The 21033-nt window shown below is 40.6% G+C and overlaps 3 long non-coding RNA genes across 3 annotated transcripts; all 3 read left to right on the top strand.

The window, feature by feature from the left end:
• Positions 1–1752: 1752 nt before the first annotated feature.
• On the top strand, positions 1753–2529 carry LOC145431309 (uncharacterized). The gene is made up of 2 exons (XR_013911606.1): positions 1753–1872; positions 1951–2529. It is a non-coding gene; the product is annotated as an uncharacterized LOC145431309 (long non-coding RNA).
• A 4789-nt stretch (positions 2530–7318) lies between these two features.
• Positions 7319–8095, top strand: LOC145431355 (uncharacterized). Its single transcript, XR_013911654.1, has 2 exons — positions 7319–7438; positions 7517–8095. It is a non-coding gene; the product is annotated as an uncharacterized LOC145431355 (long non-coding RNA).
• An 11739-nt stretch (positions 8096–19834) lies between these two features.
• LOC145431354 (uncharacterized) lies at positions 19835–20611 on the top strand. The gene is made up of 2 exons (XR_013911653.1): positions 19835–19954; positions 20033–20611. It is a non-coding gene; the product is annotated as an uncharacterized LOC145431354 (long non-coding RNA).
• The last annotated feature ends 422 nt before the right edge of the window (positions 20612–21033 follow it).

The following is a 21033-nucleotide window of genomic DNA, read 5'->3' as shown; positions in this document are numbered from 1 at the left end:
TATTTTAGTTTTATACATTGATTAATGACCTGCAGAATCGCCTGCAGGTCCCTCTGTTGTCAGCATGAAGCTGTAAACATTCATTCTTTGAATCTCCACTGGAGAAAATCTACATGTATACAGAGGGAATGCAATCCACGCTTCCCGACACATGTTTCTACTGTATATCCTGACCATTTACTATTTCCTTCCCACCCATATCTGGTGTATTTGGAATAAAATATTCTCATCTACTTCATATTTCATTATATTTTTATTCTACTAAGTTTCTTCTCAGAATATGATAATATAAAAAAATTACTGAACATAAAATGATTTGTTTATTATAGTAAATTAATCTATTATAGTAGAATATAGTAAATGATAGTAAATTAAACTAATCTATAGATGCAGAAAAACTAGATCCTCAGTTACTGAAAAGGTTATCTAAGAAATCTAAGGTACTGGAGAAAGAGATTTCAGTTTCATTTTACTTAATGTATTTTATGAGTATCATTATTATGCTTTAACAGAGAAAGCACATTTAAAAGCACTAAAACTGAGCAACTCTGTCGCAAACGTTGAGCAATACACTCTCTGGATCATCTCGAAACCTGGGTTTGAATTAAAAGATCCCTGGGTAAGCTAATGGCTACCTTTTCTGCAGACAGAGATAACACTTGCGTCCGTGTTGTCTATGTTTTTTGTGGCGTTCCTCAGGGCTCGGTTCGCTTTTATTTTCAGTGATATGCTGCTACTCAGCCAGTTCTTTTACCGTATGGGCGTGCTGCCCCTAGTTAAAATATTATACTCATATTTCTAGGAATACAGGACTATTGCAGTTCTTAAAGCATAGACAGACAAAATGAGAGCATTTTGCTTATTTTTTTAAGGGGGATGGACGTTAAAATAGATATTTAGCCATAACACTACAATATATTCCCCACAAATCAAAGTCCAACATTTTCTTTATTTAGTTTTAATCAGGAAACAAAAAACAGGAGTAAAAATAATAATCTATTGCTCCTAAAACAGTAACAGTTATAATATTCATCTAGCATTGCATATAGTATTTTTACAACTGCAAGCACTGCTGGAAATGTTGCCTCACACACTCAGTTAGGTATGCTTATGTCCACATCACTATCCAGCAACATTTGTCACCAACAAATGGACACAGCTGGAATGAAGACAGAAACAGCTGCTAACATTTTTCCATCCTTTTTTCCTAGAATTCTATGATTTCTTCCAAAATCATGCTCACATTCCCACTGCTACCTGTTTTTGTAATTACAGTGGGGCCAGTGAGAGCCAGAGATTTTCCTTGTTTGAGGTGACCAAATACTTATTTTCCACCCTGATTTACGAATAAATTCTTTACAAATCCTACCATGTGGATTCATGGATTTTTTTTTCACATTCTGTCTCTCACAGTTGAAGTGTACCTCTGGTGCAAATTACTGACCTCTGTCATCATTTTAAGTGGGGGAACTTGCACAATCGGTGGCTGACTAAATACTTTTTTGCCCCACTGTATATGCTTTGTTCAATTGTCACCATGTAATGTATTATGATAAAGTCAGGCACAGGCTGTTTGCAGAAGTGGTTAAAGGATAGGTTAACAAATCGTTAGAAGTACCGAACAAAGTGATGGTAATTTATATGAGAATACTTTTACAGATATATGCTGATTAATGATTAATTGATTATCTGCCATTACTACCTCCTGCCATGCAGATGAAAAACAAAACACTTTCTGTGTGATAACTGAAAGTGTTTTGTAATAACTGTCTTTTTTTGTACCTGATTTTCACTTACAGCACAGAGGCATATCTGACTGGAAGAACGCTGTGTACAGTGGTTGTGTGACTGGAGGAGCTATTGGCTTTTGCGGTATGTAACTTACTTTGTTAACTTACATTACAGCAAATTTATGCATTTTGTCCACGTGTTTATTTTTCTGTTTTGCAGCTGGTCTGAAGGCTGGTGTTTATTCTCTGCTGCAATTAAACATGACTTGCAGTGAAGCTCTATGGAGTGGCTCGATGGACAAAAACATAAATATTACACATGTGGCCCAGAGAAAGAAGACTCGCGTTGTGAGTTTGCTAACCCTGATGTTTCCCTGCACATCAAGGATTGCTGTTAAAGCAGAATTGAAGTGTACTGTTCAAACACAGGGATTTTAAGTGGCACCATAGTGGGTTAAAACAAACAAACAAACATAAAAAAAAGACATGTCGGTTTTTCCTGTGACTTTCATATTGTGGACAGTTAGAGCAAGGAATGCCAATTTCTCATGGTGAATCTTCAAAGACAGAGCAGAGTGGGTCTGCTTCAGTGGCGCACTGATCAGGTAATGAAAGCTGAACTTGTGTGAATTTCACTCTGGGTCTGTAAAAACTCAGATGAGCAATGTTCTGCCTGTAAAACATTGGTTTGATGTGTAAGTAACTAATCCACACCAGGATTATTTATAATAAAAGAATTTTTTTTTAAATTGTGGATTTACTACTTTTCCTTGATTATTAAAGGACTACAACACCCAAACTAGTCATTACCTTTGCTTTAATTTTTCCTTTTTTTATTATAGCGATAGTCTTCAGGAAAAGTTCTCCAGGCTTCTTGAAGGACATTCAATTCAATTCAATTCAATTCAATTCAATTCAATTCAATTCAATTCAATTCAATTTTATTTATATTGCACCAAATCACAACAACAGTCGCCTCACAGAGCTTTATATTGTACAGTAGATCGTACAATAATAGATACAGAGAAAAACCCAACAATCAACAATATGACCCCCTATGAGCAAGCACTTTGGCGACAGTGGGAAGGAAAAACTCCCTTTTAACAGGAAGAAACCTCCGGCAGAACCAGGCTCAGGGAGGGGCGGTCATCTGCTGCGACCGGTTGGGGTGAGAAGGAAGACAGGATAAAGACATGCATTCAAAGCTCTTCTTTGGATGTTGGCTGCCTTTCCTTCCCTTCTCTGTCAAGATGATCCCACTATTCACTAATGTTGAGGTCCAGGGTTTGGGGAGGCCAATACACAACTGATAGCATTCCATAATGTGTTTTTCTATTTGAAGATGGTGGTGTTGTAAATGCTATTGTATAATTACGTTAGCACAATGGTGATAGGAAGTAGGGGTGGGTTTTAATAATCGATTCATCGATTAAAATCGATTCTGGATTGGATAACGTGACATTGATTCATTAAAATCCTGAATCGATTTTTTTATATAAATGTATTTTGCCCAAAATTCCAGAATCTCAGGTGAAACGTCACAAAATTTTGACGACCACCAAACATTTAAAACAGTAAATGAGAGCAGGTACACGGCTTCTGCACAAAGACGTAAACACAAAGCGCGACCCGCAGATCAGAATCAGTGAGATGTGGCCTTTCTCACCCGACCGCACGGACACGGTCGGGGCTGAAAGCTGACAGCTCGCTGATTCTGATGTTTCGGCGGGTCCGCGCTTTGTGTTTACGTCTTTTTTGCACTGATTCTAAAGCTGTTAGTTTGATCTCTCTCCAAACAATATTGACCAAACCAGCAGCAGCAACCCTGTTCGAACATAAGAGTGTCCATAAGTGCACGTGGCACCAGGACGCTCTAGGCCGTAGAGTGATGTAGGACACATGTAGCTTTGGAAGATGGGTGCAACATTGACTGTCCAGCTCAGCTCAAAATTCAGTGTTTAGACATTTTCCTAGCTCTCCCATCTTCTTCTTCTTCATCCTCCTCCTCCCTTGGTCTCCTCCTCGAACCGCCTGGTACTGGGTTGGGGGGCAATAGCACAGGAGCATCCTGGCCATTGTCTCCATCGTCATCTGTGTCACTATCAGGAACACTTTCAGTGTCGCTCTCAGATCCCTCATCTTCCCACCACCTGATTTCATCAATAATTGGATCTTCTTCTGCTCCATTATTGTACACGGGTTGTTCTATTTCTAGAGGTGGATTTCTTTCTGTGTAATCTCCTGCTCCCATCTCTGCTCTATTAATGACCAATGGTCGTTCTATCTGTTGGGGTGGATTTCTTTCTATGTTATCTCCTACTCCCATCTCTGCTCCATTAATGACCAAGGGTCCTTCTATTTCCTGGGGTGGATTTCTTTCAATGCCATCGCCTACTCCCATCTCTGCTCTAAAATTTTCCCAGGGTCCTGCTATTTCCTGGGGAGGATTTATTTCGATGCCTCCTACCGGAACATCAACTGCCTCCTCTTGTTGTGGCAGTTGATTATCAACTAAACCACGCAACTGATTGATTTCAATCCAGGGGAACATCCTGTCAACTGCTCTAAGATTTCCCTGTTGCAGCAGTGCCAAAAGCAGCTCATTGACTGCTAGTCCTACACCAACATGGTTTTGTTCACCATCGTCATGGTTTTGTGAGCCGTCTCCTCTATCCATTTTTTGAAAACAGTCTGCTTTAATAGACTGGAGGAAACTGGTCGGTACAGCTGTCAAACTTTAGCTGATTGGTACAGAACTTTTAAAATGTCCTTGAAAAAGAGTTTAAATCTCTTTAGGAAACTGTTTAAAAACACGAAGCAAATGTGAACTAATCGCAACTGATTGCTGTGAGGAACACTGCGAACTAACGGCTATTTAAGGATTTTCAGATCAAAGTCAAGATTTTGATTGGTTGTGCTTTGAGCTGACTTTTGTGACGTCATCGAATTTGGTTCATTGTGATGACGGTCAACGTTCTGCTGATGAAAAAATGTCGCCGGTGACTGAAACTTTTACAGGAGAAGCATTTCCCACAAAGCCTTGAATGAATTATAGTGACAGAAAGAAAGAAAGAAAGAAAGAAAGAAAGAAAGAAAGAAAGAAAGAAACAGCAACAACTACTAAACAGAATTTTTACACGTTCATTGCACATTTGTAGGAATGTTTAAATATTTACTTTTTATTAATTACTTTTCATTTTATCTTTATTTTTAAAATCACTGTGCACTGGCAAACCGGGGAGGTGGTCCCCATCTTTAAGAAGGGGGACCGGAGGGTGTGTTCCAACTAAAGGGGGATCACACTCCTCAGCCTCCCTGGGAAAGTCTATGCCAGGGTGCTGGAAAGGAGAGTTCGTCCGCTAGTAGAAACCCTGAAGACCAAACCGCTGTTGACTTAGCATGATCTGTTCTCGTACCTTGTCTGTAAAGTCAGCGCATACACGGCGCACCAGTTTCGCCGTCATAAATCTCTGGAGGCGCACATCCAATTCACCAAGGACTGGGTGCAATTGTGAGTACGCCGTCATTCAAACCAAGTGAAGTCAGCTTGAGTACTACGAGTAAAATGCGTTTGATTTCCCTCCGAACATTCAGATTAGTGCAGCATAAATTCATTCATGAGGGGAAATTACAGTGAGAACATGTGGAAGCTCTGTTAGATGGATGCCATAGTGAGTTCAGTGCACTGATGTGACATTGTCCTGAAGGATTTAGTTACTCTCTATGGTTAATGAAATTACACTAATTAATTCATATTTATTATAAATAATCCTAATTACACATCTTGCTTCCGTGTTTGTGTGCTGTGTCACTAAATACATTTTAGTGACACATTTTATTTTAGTTTTATACATTGATTAATGACCTGCAGAATCGCCTGCAGGTCCCTCTGTTGTCAGCATGAAGCTGTAAACATTCATTCTTTGAATCTCCACTGGAGAAAATCTACATGTATACAGAGGGAATGCAATCCACGCTTCCCGACACATGTTTCTACTGTATATCCTGACCATTTACTATTTCCTTCCCACCCATATCTGGTGTATTTGGAATAAAATATTCTCATCTACTTCATATTTCATTATATTTTTATTCTACTAAGTTTCTTCTCAGAATATGATAATATAAAAAAATTACTGAACATAAAATGATTTGTTTATTATAGTAAATTAATCTATTATAGTAGAATATAGTAAATGATAGTAAATTAAACTAATCTATAGATGCAGAAAAACTAGATCCTCAGTTACTGAAAAGGTTATCTAAGAAATCTAAGGTACTGGAGAAAGAGATTTCAGTTTCATTTTACTTAATGTATTTTATGAGTATCATTATTATGCTTTAACAGAGAAAGCACATTTAAAAGCACTAAAACTGAGCAACTCTGTCGCAAACGTTGAGCAATACACTCTCTGGATCATCTCGAAACCTGGGTTTGAATTAAAAGATCCCTGGGTAAGCTAATGGCTACCTTTTCTGCAGACAGAGATAACACTTGCGTCCGTGTTGTCTATGTTTTTTGTGGCGTTCCTCAGGGCTCGGTTCGCTTTTATTTTCAGTGATATGCTGCTACTCAGCCAGTTCTTTTACCGTATGGGCGTGCTGCCCCTAGTTAAAATATTATACTCATATTTCTAGGAATACAGGACTATTGCAGTTCTTAAAGCATAGACAGACAAAATGAGAGCATTTTGCTTATTTTTTTAAGGGGGATGGACGTTAAAATAGATATTTAGCCATAACACTACAATATATTCCCCACAAATCAAAGTCCAACATTTTCTTTATTTAGTTTTAATCAGGAAACAAAAAACAGGAGTAAAAATAATAATCTATTGCTCCTAAAACAGTAACAGTTATAATATTCATCTAGCATTGCATATAGTATTTTTACAACTGCAAGCACTGCTGGAAATGTTGCCTCACACACTCAGTTAGGTATGCTTATGTCCACATCACTATCCAGCAACATTTGTCACCAACAAATGGACACAGCTGGAATGAAGACAGAAACAGCTGCTAACATTTTTCCATCCTTTTTTCCTAGAATTCTATGATTTCTTCCAAAATCATGCTCACATTCCCACTGCTACCTGTTTTTGTAATTACAGTGGGGCCAGTGAGAGCCAGAGATTTTCCTTGTTTGAGGTGACCAAATACTTATTTTCCACCCTGATTTACGAATAAATTCTTTACAAATCCTACCATGTGGATTCATGGATTTTTTTTTCACATTCTGTCTCTCACAGTTGAAGTGTACCTCTGGTGCAAATTACTGACCTCTGTCATCATTTTAGGTGGGGGAACTTGCACAATCGGTGGCTGACTAAATACTTTTTTGCCCCACTGTATATGCTTTGTTCAATTGTCACCATGTAATGTATTATGATAAAGTCAGGCACAGGCTGTTTGCAGAAGTGGTTAAAGGATAGGTTAACAAATCGTTAGAAGTACCGAACAAAGTGATGGTAATTTATATGAGAATACTTTTACAGATATATGCTGATTAATGATTAATTGATTATCTGCCATTACTACCTCCTGCCATGCAGATGAAAAACAAAACACTTTCTGTGTGATAACTGAAAGTGTTTTGTAATAACTGTCTTTTTTTGTACCTGATTTTCACTTACAGCACAGAGGCATATCTGACTGGAAGAACGCTGTGTACAGTGGTTGTGTGACTGGAGGAGCTATTGGCTTTTGCGGTATGTAACTTACTTTGTTAACTTACATTACAGCAAATTTATGCATTTTGTCCACGTGTTTATTTTTCTGTTTTGCAGCTGGTCTGAAGGCTGGTGTTTATTCTCTGCTGCAATTAAACATGACTTGCAGTGAAGCTCTATGGAGTGGCTCGATGGACAAAAACATAAATATTACACATGTGGCCCAGAGAAAGAAGACTCGCGTTGTGAGTTTGCTAACCCTGATGTTTCCCTGCACATCAAGGATTGCTGTTAAAGCAGAATTGAAGTGTACTGTTCAAACACAGGGATTTTAAGTGGCACCATAGTGGGTTAAAACAAACAAACAAACATAAAAAAAAGACATGTCGGTTTTTCCTGTGACTTTCATATTGTGGACAGTTAGAGCAAGGAATGCCAATTTCTCATGGTGAATCTTCAAAGACAGAGCAGAGTGGGTCTGCTTCAGTGGCGCACTGATCAGGTAATGAAAGCTGAACTTGTGTGAATTTCACTCTGGGTCTGTAAAAACTCAGATGAGCAATGTTCTGCCTGTAAAACATTGGTTTGATGTGTAAGTAACTAATCCACACCAGGATTATTTATAATAAAAGAATTTTTTTTTAAATTGTGGATTTACTACTTTTCCTTGATTATTAAAGGACTACAACACCCAAACTAGTCATTACCTTTGCTTTAATTTTTCCTTTTTTTATTATAGCGATAGTCTTCAGGAAAAGTTCTCCAGGCTTCTTGAAGGACATTCAATTCAATTCAATTCAATTCAATTCAATTCAATTCAATTCAATTCAATTCAATTTTATTTATATTGCACCAAATCACAACAACAGTCGCCTCACAGAGCTTTATATTGTACAGTAGATCGTACAATAATAGATACAGAGAAAAACCCAACAATCAACAATATGACCCCCTATGAGCAAGCACTTTGGCGACAGTGGGAAGGAAAAACTCCCTTTTAACAGGAAGAAACCTCCGGCAGAACCAGGCTCAGGGAGGGGCGGTCATCTGCTGCGACCGGTTGGGGTGAGAAGGAAGACAGGATAAAGACATGCATTCAAAGCTCTTCTTTGGATGTTGGCTGCCTTTCCTTCCCTTCTCTGTCAAGATGATCCCACTATTCACTAATGTTGAGGTCCAGGGTTTGGGGAGGCCAATACACAACTGATAGCATTCCATAATGTGTTTTTCTATTTGAAGATGGTGGTGTTGTAAATGCTATTGTATAATTACGTTAGCACAATGGTGATAGGAAGTAGGGGTGGGTTTTAATAATCGATTCATCGATTAAAATCGATTCTGGATTGGATAACGTGACATTGATTCATTAAAATCCTGAATCGATTTTTTTATATAAATGTATTTTGCCCAAAATTCCAGAATCTCAGGTGAAACGTCACAAAATTTTGACGACCACCAAACATTTAAAACAGTAAATGAGAGCAGGTACACGGCTTCTGCACAAAGACGTAAACACAAAGCGCGACCCGCAGATCAGAATCAGTGAGATGTGGCCTTTCTCACCCGACCGCACGGACACGGTCGGGGCTGAAAGCTGACAGCTCGCTGATTCTGATGTTTCGGCGGGTCCGCGCTTTGTGTTTACGTCTTTTTTGCACTGATTCTAAAGCTGTTAGTTTGATCTCTCTCCAAACAATATTGACCAAACCAGCAGCAGCAACCCTGTTCGAACATAAGAGTGTCCATAAGTGCACGTGGCACCAGGACGCTCTAGGCCGTAGAGTGATGTAGGACACATGTAGCTTTGGAAGATGGGTGCAACATTGACTGTCCAGCTCAGCTCAAAATTCAGTGTTTAGACATTTTCCTAGCTCTCCCATCTTCTTCTTCTTCATCCTCCTCCTCCCTTGGTCTCCTCCTCGAACCGCCTGGTACTGGGTTGGGGGGCAATAGCACAGGAGCATCCTGGCCATTGTCTCCATCGTCATCTGTGTCACTATCAGGAACACTTTCAGTGTCGCTCTCAGATCCCTCATCTTCCCACCACCTGATTTCATCAATAATTGGATCTTCTTCTGCTCCATTATTGTACACGGGTTGTTCTATTTCTAGAGGTGGATTTCTTTCTGTGTAATCTCCTGCTCCCATCTCTGCTCTATTAATGACCAATGGTCGTTCTATCTGTTGGGGTGGATTTCTTTCTATGTTATCTCCTACTCCCATCTCTGCTCCATTAATGACCAAGGGTCCTTCTATTTCCTGGGGTGGATTTCTTTCAATGCCATCGCCTACTCCCATCTCTGCTCTAAAATTTTCCCAGGGTCCTGCTATTTCCTGGGGAGGATTTATTTCGATGCCTCCTACCGGAACATCAACTGCCTCCTCTTGTTGTGGCAGTTGATTATCAACTAAACCACGCAACTGATTGATTTCAATCCAGGGGAACATCCTGTCAACTGCTCTAAGATTTCCCTGTTGCAGCAGTGCCAAAAGCAGCTCATTGACTGCTAGTCCTACACCAACATGGTTTTGTTCACCATCGTCATGGTTTTGTGAGCCGTCTCCTCTATCCATTTTTTGAAAACAGTCTGCTTTAATAGACTGGAGGAAACTGGTCGGTACAGCTGTCAAACTTTAGCTGATTGGTACAGAACTTTTAAAATATCCTTGAAAAAGAGTTTAAATCTCTTTAGGAAACTGTTTAAAAACACGAAGCAAATGTGAACTAATCGCAACTGATTGCTGTGAGGAACACTGCGAACTAACGGCTATTTAAGGATTTTCAGATCAAAGTCAAGATTTTGATTGGTTGTGCTTTGAGCTGACTTTTGTGACGTCATCGAATTTGGTTCATTGTGATGACGGTCAACGTTCTGCTGATGAAAAAATGTCGCCGGTGACTGAAACTTTTACAGGAGAAGCATTTCCCACAAAGCCTTGAATGAATTATAGTGACAGAAAGAAAGAAAGAAAGAAAGAAAGAAAGAAAGAAAGAAAGAAAGAAAGAAAGAAAGAAAGAAAGAAAGAAAGAAAGAAAGAAAGAAAGAAAGAAAGAAAGAAACAGCAACAACTACTAAACAGAATTTTTACACGTTCATTGCACATTTGTAGGAATGTTTAAATATTTACTTTTTATTAATTACTTTTCATTTTATCTTTATTTTTAAAATCACTGTGCACTGGCAAACCGGGGAGGTGGTCCCCATCTTTAAGAAGGGGGACCGGAGGGTGTGTTCCAACTAAAGGGGGATCACACTCCTCAGCCTCCCTGGGAAAGTCTATGCCAGGGTGCTGGAAAGGAGAGTTCGTCCGCTAGTAGAAACCCTGAAGACCAAACCGCTGTTGACTTAGCATGATCTGTTCTCGTACCTTGTCTGTAAAGTCAGCGCATACACGGCGCACCAGTTTCGCCGTCATAAATCTCTGGAGGCGCACATCCAATTCACCAAGGACTGGGTGCAATTGTGAGTACGCCGTCATTCAAACCAAGTGAAGTCAGCTTGAGTACTACGAGTAAAATGCGTTTGATTTCCCTCCGAACATTCAGATTAGTGCAGCATAAATTCATTCATGAGGGGAAATTACAGTGAGAACATGTGGAAGCTCTGTTAGATGGATGCCATAGTGAGTTCAGTGCACTGATGTGACATTGTCCTGAAGGATTTAGTTATTCTCTATGGTTAATGAAATTACACTAATTAATTCATATTTATTATACATAATCCTAATTACACATCTTGCTTCCGTGTTTGTGTGCTGTGTCACTAAATACATTTTAGTGACACATTTTATTTTAGTTTTATACATTGATTAATGACCTGCAGAATCGCCTGCAGGTCCCTCTGTTGTCAGCATGAAGCTGTAAACATTCATTCTTTGAATCTCCACTGGAGAAAATCTACATGTATACAGAGGGAATGCAATCCACGCTTCCCGACACATGTTTCTACTGTATATCCTGACCATTTACTATTTCCTTCCCACCCATATCTGGTGTATTTGGAATAAAATATTCTCATCTACTTCATATTTCATTATATTTTTATTCTACTAAGTTTCTTCTCAGAATATGATAATATAAAAAAATTACTGAACATAAAATGATTTGTTTATTATAGTAAATTAATCTATTATAGTAGAATATAGTAAATGATAGTAAATTAAACTAATCTATAGATGCAGAAAAACTAGATCCTCAGTTACTGAAAAGGTTATCTAAGAAATCTAAGGTACTGGAGAAAGAGATTTCAGTTTCATTTTACTTAATGTATTTTATGAGTATCATTATTATGCTTTAACAGAGAAAGCACATTTAAAAGCACTAAAACTGAGCAACTCTGTCGCAAACGTTGAGCAATACACTCTCTGGATCATCTCGAAACCTGGGTTTGAATTAAAAGATCCCTGGGTAAGCTAATGGCTACCTTTTCTGCAGACAGAGATAACACTTGCGTCCGTGTTGTCTATGTTTTTTGTGGCGTTCCTCAGGGCTCGGTTCGCTTTTATTTTCAGTGATATGCTGCTACTCAGCCAGTTCTTTTACCGTATGGGCGTGCTGCCCCTAGTTAAAATATTATACTCATATTTCTAGGAATACAGGACTATTGCAGTTCTTAAAGCATAGACAGACAAAATGAGAGCATTTTGCTTATTTTTTTAAGGGGGATGGACGTTAAAATAGATATTTAGCCATAACACTACAATATATTCCCCACAAATCAAAGTCCAACATTTTCTTTATTTAGTTTTAATCAGGAAACAAAAAACAGGAGTAAAAATAATAATCTATTGCTCCTAAAACAGTAACAGTTATAATATTCATCTAGCATTGCATATAGTATTTTTACAACTGCAAGCACTGCTGGAAATGTTGCCTCACACACTCAGTTAGGTATGCTTATGTCCACATCACTATCCAGCAACATTTGTCACCAACAAATGGACACAGCTGGAATGAAGACAGAAACAGCTGCTAACATTTTTCCATCCTTTTTTCCTAGAATTCTATGATTTCTTCCAAAATCATGCTCACATTCCCACTGCTACCTGTTTTTGTAATTACAGTGGGGCCAGTGAGAGCCAGAGATTTTCCTTGTTTGAGGTGACCAAATACTTATTTTCCACCCTGATTTACGAATAAATTCTTTACAAATCCTACCATGTGGATTCATGGATTTTTTTTTCCACATTCTGTCTCTCACAGTTGAAGTGTACCTCTGGTGCAAATTACTGACCTCTGTCATCATTTTAGGTGGGGGAACTTGCACAATCGGTGGCTGACTAAATACTTTTTTGCCCCATGTAATGTATTATGATAAAGTCAGGCACAGGCTGTTTGCAGAAGTGGTTAAAGGATAGGTTAACAAATCGTTAGAAGTACCGAACAAAGTGATGGTAATTTATATGAGAATACTTTTACAGATATATGCTGATTAATGATTAATTGATTATCTGCCATTACTACCTCCTGCCATGCAGATGAAAAACAAAACACTTTCTGTGTGATAACTGAAAGTGTTTTGTAATAACTGTCTTTTTTTGTACCTGATTTTCACTTACAGCACAGAGGCATATCTGACTGGAAGAACGCTGTGTACAGTGGTTGTGTGACTGGAGGAGCTATTGGCTTTTGCGGTATGTAACTTACTTTATTAACTTACTGTGGCATGAATAAGGCACGGCGGGACCACGGAGCGACGTTCAGAGCCAAACTTTATTTGATTCACATCACACCACACCACAACACCCCTGAGTCCCCGTGTTTTAACACGGCGGGCGTGATTGCGGATGCCGTGCAGGTGCGTCCGCACGGCCCCGCAGACCACGCCCCACCACATACCCCCATCGCCCGATTGAGGCCGGGGAGCAATCTGGCCGAACCTACTCCCCCCCCGCGAACTGGGGCGAGACTCGGCCCCTACACATCGGCGCCCCAGCCCCTGACCAAGCGACGGGGAAGCGTCCGTTCTGGTGGCCGCCCGCGCATCCAACGGCAACGGCGAAGCTGGTCCGGAGGTCGGCCGCGTAGCAAGCGGACACGGCCCCACAGGCATGGCCGTGCGCTCCTGCACACAGGCGGCTGGGCAGACGTCAGGCGCGCAGAATCGACTGGTGGCAGCGAGGCTGGACTAGCCAGCCCGCCGATCCCCGGCCTAGCGGGGCTGTCCCGCTCCTCTGCCTCCAACTCCGGCTGCACAGGCTGCCCTGGAGCAGGGACCTCCGTCTCCCCGCACAGCTGCTCCGCCACCGCCTCCGCCACTCCCGTTTGGAGCGGCTCCCCGCACTGCGCCTCCGCCCCCAGCAGGCACAGCCCCTCGCCCAGCTCTGGGTGGAGCGACTCCTCTGCCTCCGGCAGGTGTAGACCCTCGCCCGCCTCGTCCTCGGCCTCCGATTGGAGCGGCTCCTCCACCGCTCCCGGCAGGAGCAGCCCTTCACCCGGCTGCTCCTCCTCCTCCGGCAGGCTCGGACCCCCGCGTGGCTCGTCCACCACCTCCGGCTGCCGAGGTGACCCACACGGCTCCTCCACCGCTTCACTGTCCTCGGGACACACTTGTGGGGGTGGCGCCCAGGCCCAGAGCAGCGCCGCCAGCTCTGCCATCTTCCCCAGGTGGCGTTCGCTCTCCTTCCGCAGCTCTTCCTGTTGGCGACGCACCTCCGCCGCCTGCTTACGCTGGGTGGCCGCTATTTCGGCCACCCTCTCGGCCAGCTCTTTCCTTTCCTGGCTCTGGTAGGTACCCGCCATGCCGCCTCCCGGGTTTCGGCACCAATGTGGCATGAATAAGGCACGGCGGGACCACGGAGCGACGTTCAGAGCCAAACTTTATTTGATTCACATCACACCACACCACAACACCCCTGAGTCCCCGTGTTTTAACACGGCGGGCGAGATTGCGGATGCCGTGCAGGTGCGTCCGCACGGCCCCGCAGACCACGCCCCACCACACTTACATTACAGCAAATTTATGCATTTTGTCCACGTGTTTATTTTTCTGTTTTGCAGCTGGTCTGAAGGCTGGTGTTTATTCTCTGCTGCAATTAAACATGACTTGCAGTGAAGCTCTATGGAGTGGCTCGATGGACAAAAACATAAATATTACACATGTGGCCCAGAGAAAGAAGACTCGCGTTGTGAGTTTGCTAACCCTGATGTTTCCCTGCACATCAAGGATTGCTGTTAAAGCAGAATTGAAGTGTACTGTTCAAACACAGGGATTTTAAGTGGCACCATAGTGGGTTAAAACAAACAAACAAACATAAAAAAAAGACATGTCGGTTTTTCCTGTGACTTTCATATTGTGGACAGTTAGAGCAAGGAATGCCAATTTCTCATGGTGAATCTTCAAAGACAGAGCAGAGTGGGTCTGCTTCAGTGGCGCACTGATCAGGTAATGAAAGCTGAACTTGTGTGAATTTCACTCTGGGTCAAAACTCAGATGAGCAATGTTCTGCCTGTAAAACATTGGTTTGATGTGTAAGTAACTAATCCACACCAGGATTATTTATAATAAAAGAATTTTTTTTTAAAATTGTGGATTTACTACTTTTCCTTGATTATTAAAGGACTACAACACCCAAACTAGTCATTACCTTTGCTTTAATTTTTCCTTTTTTTTATTATAGCGAAAGTAGTCTTCAGGAAAAGTTCTCCAGGCTTCTTGAAGGACATTCAATTCAATTCAATTCAATTCAATTCAATTCAATTCAGTTCAATTCAATTCAATTCAATTCAATTCAATTTTATTTATATTGCACCAAATCACAACAACAGTCGCCTCACAGAGCTTTATATTGTACAGTAGATCGTACAATAATAGATACAGAGAAAAACCCAACAATCAACAATATGACCCCCTATGAGCAAGCACTTTGGCAACAGTGGGAAGGAAAAACTCCCTTTTAACAGGAAGAAACCTCCGGCAGAACCAGGCTCAGGGAGGGGCGGTCATCTGCTGCGACCGGTTGGGGTGAGAAGGAAGACAGGATAAAGACATGCATTCAAAGCTCTTCTTTGGATGTTGGCTGCCTTTCCTTCCCTTCTCTGTCAAGATGATCCCACTATTCACTAATGTTGAGGTCCAGGGTTTGGGGAGGCCAATACACAACTGATAGCATTCCATAATGTGTTTTTCTATTTGAAGATGGTGGTGTTGTAAATGCTATTGTATAATTACGTTAGCACAATGGTGATAGGAAGTAGGGGTGGGTTTTAATAATCGATTCATCGATTAAAATCGATTCTGGATTGGATAACGTGACATTGATTCATTAAAATCCTGAATCGATTTTTTTTATATAAATGTATTTTGCCCAAAATTCCAGAATCTCAGGTGAAACGTCACAAAATTTTGACGACCACCAAACATTTAAAACAGTAAATGAGAGCAGGTACACGGCTTCTGCACAAAGACGTAAACACAAAGCGCAACCCGCAGATCAGAATCAGTGAGATGTGGCCTTTCTCACCCGACCGCACGGACACGGTCGGGGCTGAAAGCTGACAGCTCGCTGATTCTGATGTTTCGGCGGGTCCGCGCTTTGTCTTTTTTGCACTGATTCTAAAGCTGTTAGTTTGATCTCTCTCCAAACAATATTGACCAAACCAGCAGCAGCAACCCTGTTCGAACATAAGAGTGTCCATAAGTGCACGTGGCACCAGGACGCTCTAGGCCGTAGAGTGATGTAGGACACATGTAGCTTTGGAAGATGGGTGCAACATTGACTGTCCAGCTCAGCTCAAAATTCAGTGTTTAGACATTTTCCTAGCTCTCCCATCTTCTTCTTCTTCATCCTCCTCCTCCCTTGGTCTCCTCCTCGAACCGCCTGGTACTGGGTTGGGGGGCAATAGCACAGGAGCATCCTGGCCATTGTCTCCATCGTCATCTGTGTCACTATCAGGAACACTTTCAGTGTCGCTCTCAGATCCCTCATCTTCCCACCACCTGATTTCATCAATAATTGGATCTTCTTCTGCTACATTATTGTACACGGGTTGTTCTATTTCTAGAGGTGGATTTCTTTCTGTGTAATCTCCTGCTCCCATCTCTGCTCTATTAATGACCAATGGTCGTTCTATCTGTTGGGGTGGATTTCTTTCTATGTTATCTCCTACTCCCATCTCTGCTCCATTAATGACCAAGGGTCCTTCTATTTCCTGGGGTGGATTTCTTTCAATGCCATCGCCTACTCCCATCTCTGCTCTAAAATTTTCCCAGGGTCCTGCTATTTCCTGGGGAGGATTTATTTCGATGCCTCCTACCGGAACATCAACTGCCTCCTCTTGTTGTGGCAGTTGATTATCAACTAAACCACGCAACTGATTGATTTCAATCCAGGGGAACATCCTGTCAACTGCTCTAAGATTTCCCTGTTGCAGCAGTGCCAAAAGCAGCTCATTGACTGCTAGTCCTACACCAACATGGTTTTGTTCACCATCGTCATGGTTTTGTGAGCCGTCTCCTCTATCCATTTTTTGAAAACAGTCTGCTTTAATAGACTGGAGGAAACTGGTCGGTACAGCTGTCAAACTTTAGCTGATTGGTACAGAACTTTTAAAATGTCCTTGAAAAAGAGTTTAAATCTCTTTAGGAAACTGTTTAAAAACACGAAGCAAATGTGAACTAATCGCAACTGATTGCTGTGAGGAACACTGCGAACTAACGGCTATTTAAGGACTTTCAGATCAAAGTCAAGATTTTGATTGGTTGTGCTTTGAGCTGACTTTTGTGACGTCATCGAATTTGGTTCATTGTGATGACGGTCAACGTTCTGCTGATGAAAAAATGTCGCCGGTGACTGAAACTTTTACAGGAGAAGCATTTCCCACAAAGCCTTGAATGAATTATAGTGACAGAAAGGGGCCACAAGATGACGCCATTTTTCACGTAGTAATTCGCGCCTCAGAGACGTCGTTATTTTTCAAAAAGAAAAAAGAAAAAGAAAGAAAGAAAGAAAGAAACAGCAACAACTACTAAACAGAATTTTTACACGTTCATTGCACATTTGTAGGAATGTTTAAATATTTACTTTTTATTAATTACTTTTCATTTTATCTTTATTTTTAAAATCGCTGTGCACTGGCAAACCGGGGAGGTGGTCCCCATCTTTAAGAAGGGGGACCGGAGGGTGTGTTCCAGCTAAAGGGGGATCACACTCCTCAGCCTCCCTGGGAAAGTCTATGCCAGGGTGCTGGAAAGGAGAGTTCGTCCGCTAGTAGAAACCCTGAAGACCAAACCGCTGTTGACTTAGCATGATCTGTTCTCGTACCTTGTCTGTAAAGTCAGCGCATACACGGCGCACCAGTTTCGCCGTTATAAATCTCTGGAGGCGCACATCCAATTCACCAAGGACTGGGTGCAATTGTGAGTACGCCGTCATTCAAACCAAGTGAAGTCAGCTTGAGTACTACGAGTAAAATGCGTTTGATTTCCCTCCGAACATTCAGATTAGTGCAGCATAAATTCATTCATGAGGGGAAATTACAGTGAGAACATGTGGAAGCTCTGTTAGATGGATGCCATAGTGAGTTCAGTGCACTGATGTGACATTGTCCTGAAGGATTTAGTTACTCTCTATGGTTAATGAAATTACACTAATTAATTCATATTTATTATAAATAATCCTAATTACACATCTTGCTTCCGTGTTTGTGTGCTGTGTCACTAAATACATTTTAGTGACACATTTTATTTTAGTTTTATACATTGATTAATGACCTGCAGAATCGCCTGCAGGTCCCTCTGTTGTCAGCATGAAGCTGTAAACATTCATTCTTTGAATCTCCACTGGAGAAAATCTACATGTATACAGAGGGAATGCAATCCACGCTTCCCGACACATGTTTCTACTGTATATCCTGACCATTTACTATTTCCTTCCCACCCATATCTGGTGTATTTGGAATAAAATATTCTCATCTACTTCATATTTCATTATATTTTTATTCTACTAAGTTTCTTCTCAGAATATGATAATATAAAAAAATTACTGAACATAAAATGATTTGTTTATTATAGTAAATTAATCTATTATAGTAGAATATAGTAAATGATAGTAAATTAAACTAATCTATAGATGCAGAAAAACTAGATCCTCAGTTACTGAAAAGGTTATCTAAGAAATCTAAGGTACTGGAGAAAGAGATTTCAGTTTCATTTTACTTAATGTATTTTATGAGTATCATTATTATGCTTTAACAGAGAAAGCACATTTAAAAGCACTAAAACTGAGCAACTCTGTCGCAAACGTTGAGCAATACACTCTCTGGATCATCTCGAAACCTGGGTTTGAATTAAAAGATCCCTGGGTAAGCTAATGGCTACCTTTTCTGCAGACAGAGATAACACTTGCGTCCGTGTTGTCTATGTTTTTTGTGGCGTTCCTCAGGGCTCGGTTCGCTTTTATTTTCAGTGATATGCTGCTACTCAGCCAGTTCTTTTACCGTATGGGCGTGCTGCCCCTAGTTAAAATATTATACTCATATTTCTAGGAATACAGGACTATTGCAGTTCTTAAAGCATAGACAGACAAAATGAGAGCATTTTGCTTATTTTTTTAAGGGGGATGGACGTTAAAATAGATATTTAGCCATAACACTACAATATATTCCCCACAAATCAAAGTCCAACATTTTCTTTATTTAGTTTTAATCAGGAAACAAAAAACAGGAGTAAAAATAATAATCTATTGCTCCTAAAACAGTAACAGTTATAATATTCATCTAGCATTGCATATAGTATTTTTACAACTGCAAGCACTGCTGGAAATGTTGCCTCACACACTCAGTTAGGTATGCTTATGTCCACATCACTATCCAGCAACATTTGTCACCAACAAATGGACACAGCTGGAATGAAGACAGAAACAGCTGCTAACATTTTTCCATCCTTTTTTCCTAGAATTCTATGATTTCTTCCAAAATCATGCTCACATTCCCACTGCTACCTGTTTTTGTAATTACAGTGGGGCCAGTGAGAGCCAGAGATTTTCCTTGTTTGAGGTGACCAAATACTTATTTTCCACCCTGATTTACGAATAAATTCTTTACAAATCCTACCATGTGGATTCATGGATTTTTTTTTCACATTCTGTCTCTCACAGTTGAAGTGTACCTCTGGTGCAAATTACTGACCTCTGTCATCATTTTAGGTGGGGGAACTTGCACAATCGGTGGCTGACTAAATACTTTTTTGCCCCACTGTATATGCTTTGTTCAATTGTCACCATGTAATGTATTATGATAAAGTCAGGCACAGGCTGTTTGCAGAAGTGGTTAAAGGATAGGTTAACAAATCGTTAGAAGTACCGAACAAAGTGATGGTAATTTATATGAGAATACTTTTACAGATATATGCTGATTAATGATTAATTGATTATCTGCCATTACTACCTCCTGCCATGCAGATGAAAAACAAAACACTTTCTGTGTGATAACTGAAAGTGTTTTGTAATAACTGTCTTTTTTTGTACCTGATTTTCACTTACAGCACAGAGGCATATCTGACTGGAAGAACGCTGTGTACAGTGGTTGTGTGACTGGAGGAGCTATTGGCTTTTGCGGTATGTAACTTACTTTGTTAACTTACATTACAGCAAATTTATGCATTTTGTCCACGTGTTTATTTTTCTGTTTTGCAGCTGGTCTGAAGGCTGGTGTTTATTCTCTGCTGCAATTAAACATGACTTGCAGTGAAGCTCTATGGAGTGGCTCGATGGACAAAAACATAAATATTACACATGTGGCCCAGAGAAAGAAGACTCGCGTTGTGAGTTTGCTAACCCTGATGTTTCCCTGCACATCAAGGATTGCTGTTAAAGCAGAATTGAAGTGTACTGTTCAAACACAGGGATTTTAAGTGGCACCATAGTGGGTTAAAACAAACAAACAAACATAAAAAAAAGACATGTCGGTTTTTCCTGTGACTTTCATATTGTGGACAGTTAGAGCAAGGAATGCCAATTTCTCATGGTGAATCTTCAAAGACAGAGCAGAGTGGGTCTGCTTCAGTGGCGCACTGATCAGGTAATGAAAGCTGAACTTGTGTGAATTTCACTCTGGGTCTGTAAAAACTCAGATGAGCAATGTTCTGCCTGTAAAACATTGGTTTGATGTGTAAGTAACTAATCCACACCAGGATTATTTATAATAAAAGAATTTTTTTTTAAATTGTGGATTTACTACTTTTCCTTGATTATTAAAGGACTACAACACCCAAACTAGTCATTACCTTTGCTTTAATTTTTCCTTTTTTTATTATAGCGATAGTCTTCAGGAAAAGTTCTCCAGGCTTCTTGAAGGACATTCAATTCAATTCAATTCAATTCAATTCAATTCAATTCAATTCAATTTTATTTATATTGCACCAAATCACAACAACAGTCGCCTCACAGAGCTTTATATTGTACAGTAGATCGTACAATAATAGATACAGAGAAAAACCCAACAATCAACAATATGACCCCCTATGAGCAAGCACTTTGGCAACAGTGGGAAGGAAAAACTCCCTTTTAACAGGAAGAAACCTCCGGCAGAACCAGGCTCAGGGAGGGGCGGTCATCTGCTGCGACCGGTTGGGGTGAGAAGGAAGACAGGATAAAGACATGCATTCAAAGCTCTTCTTTGGATGTTGGCTGCCTTT

This window comes from Astatotilapia calliptera, chromosome 10 (genome assembly GCF_964374335.1).
Source record: "Astatotilapia calliptera chromosome 10, fAstCal68.1, whole genome shotgun sequence".
Lineage (NCBI taxonomy): Eukaryota > Metazoa > Chordata > Actinopteri > Cichliformes > Cichlidae > Astatotilapia > Astatotilapia calliptera.
This window is presented reverse-complemented; position numbering and strand designations above follow the sequence as displayed.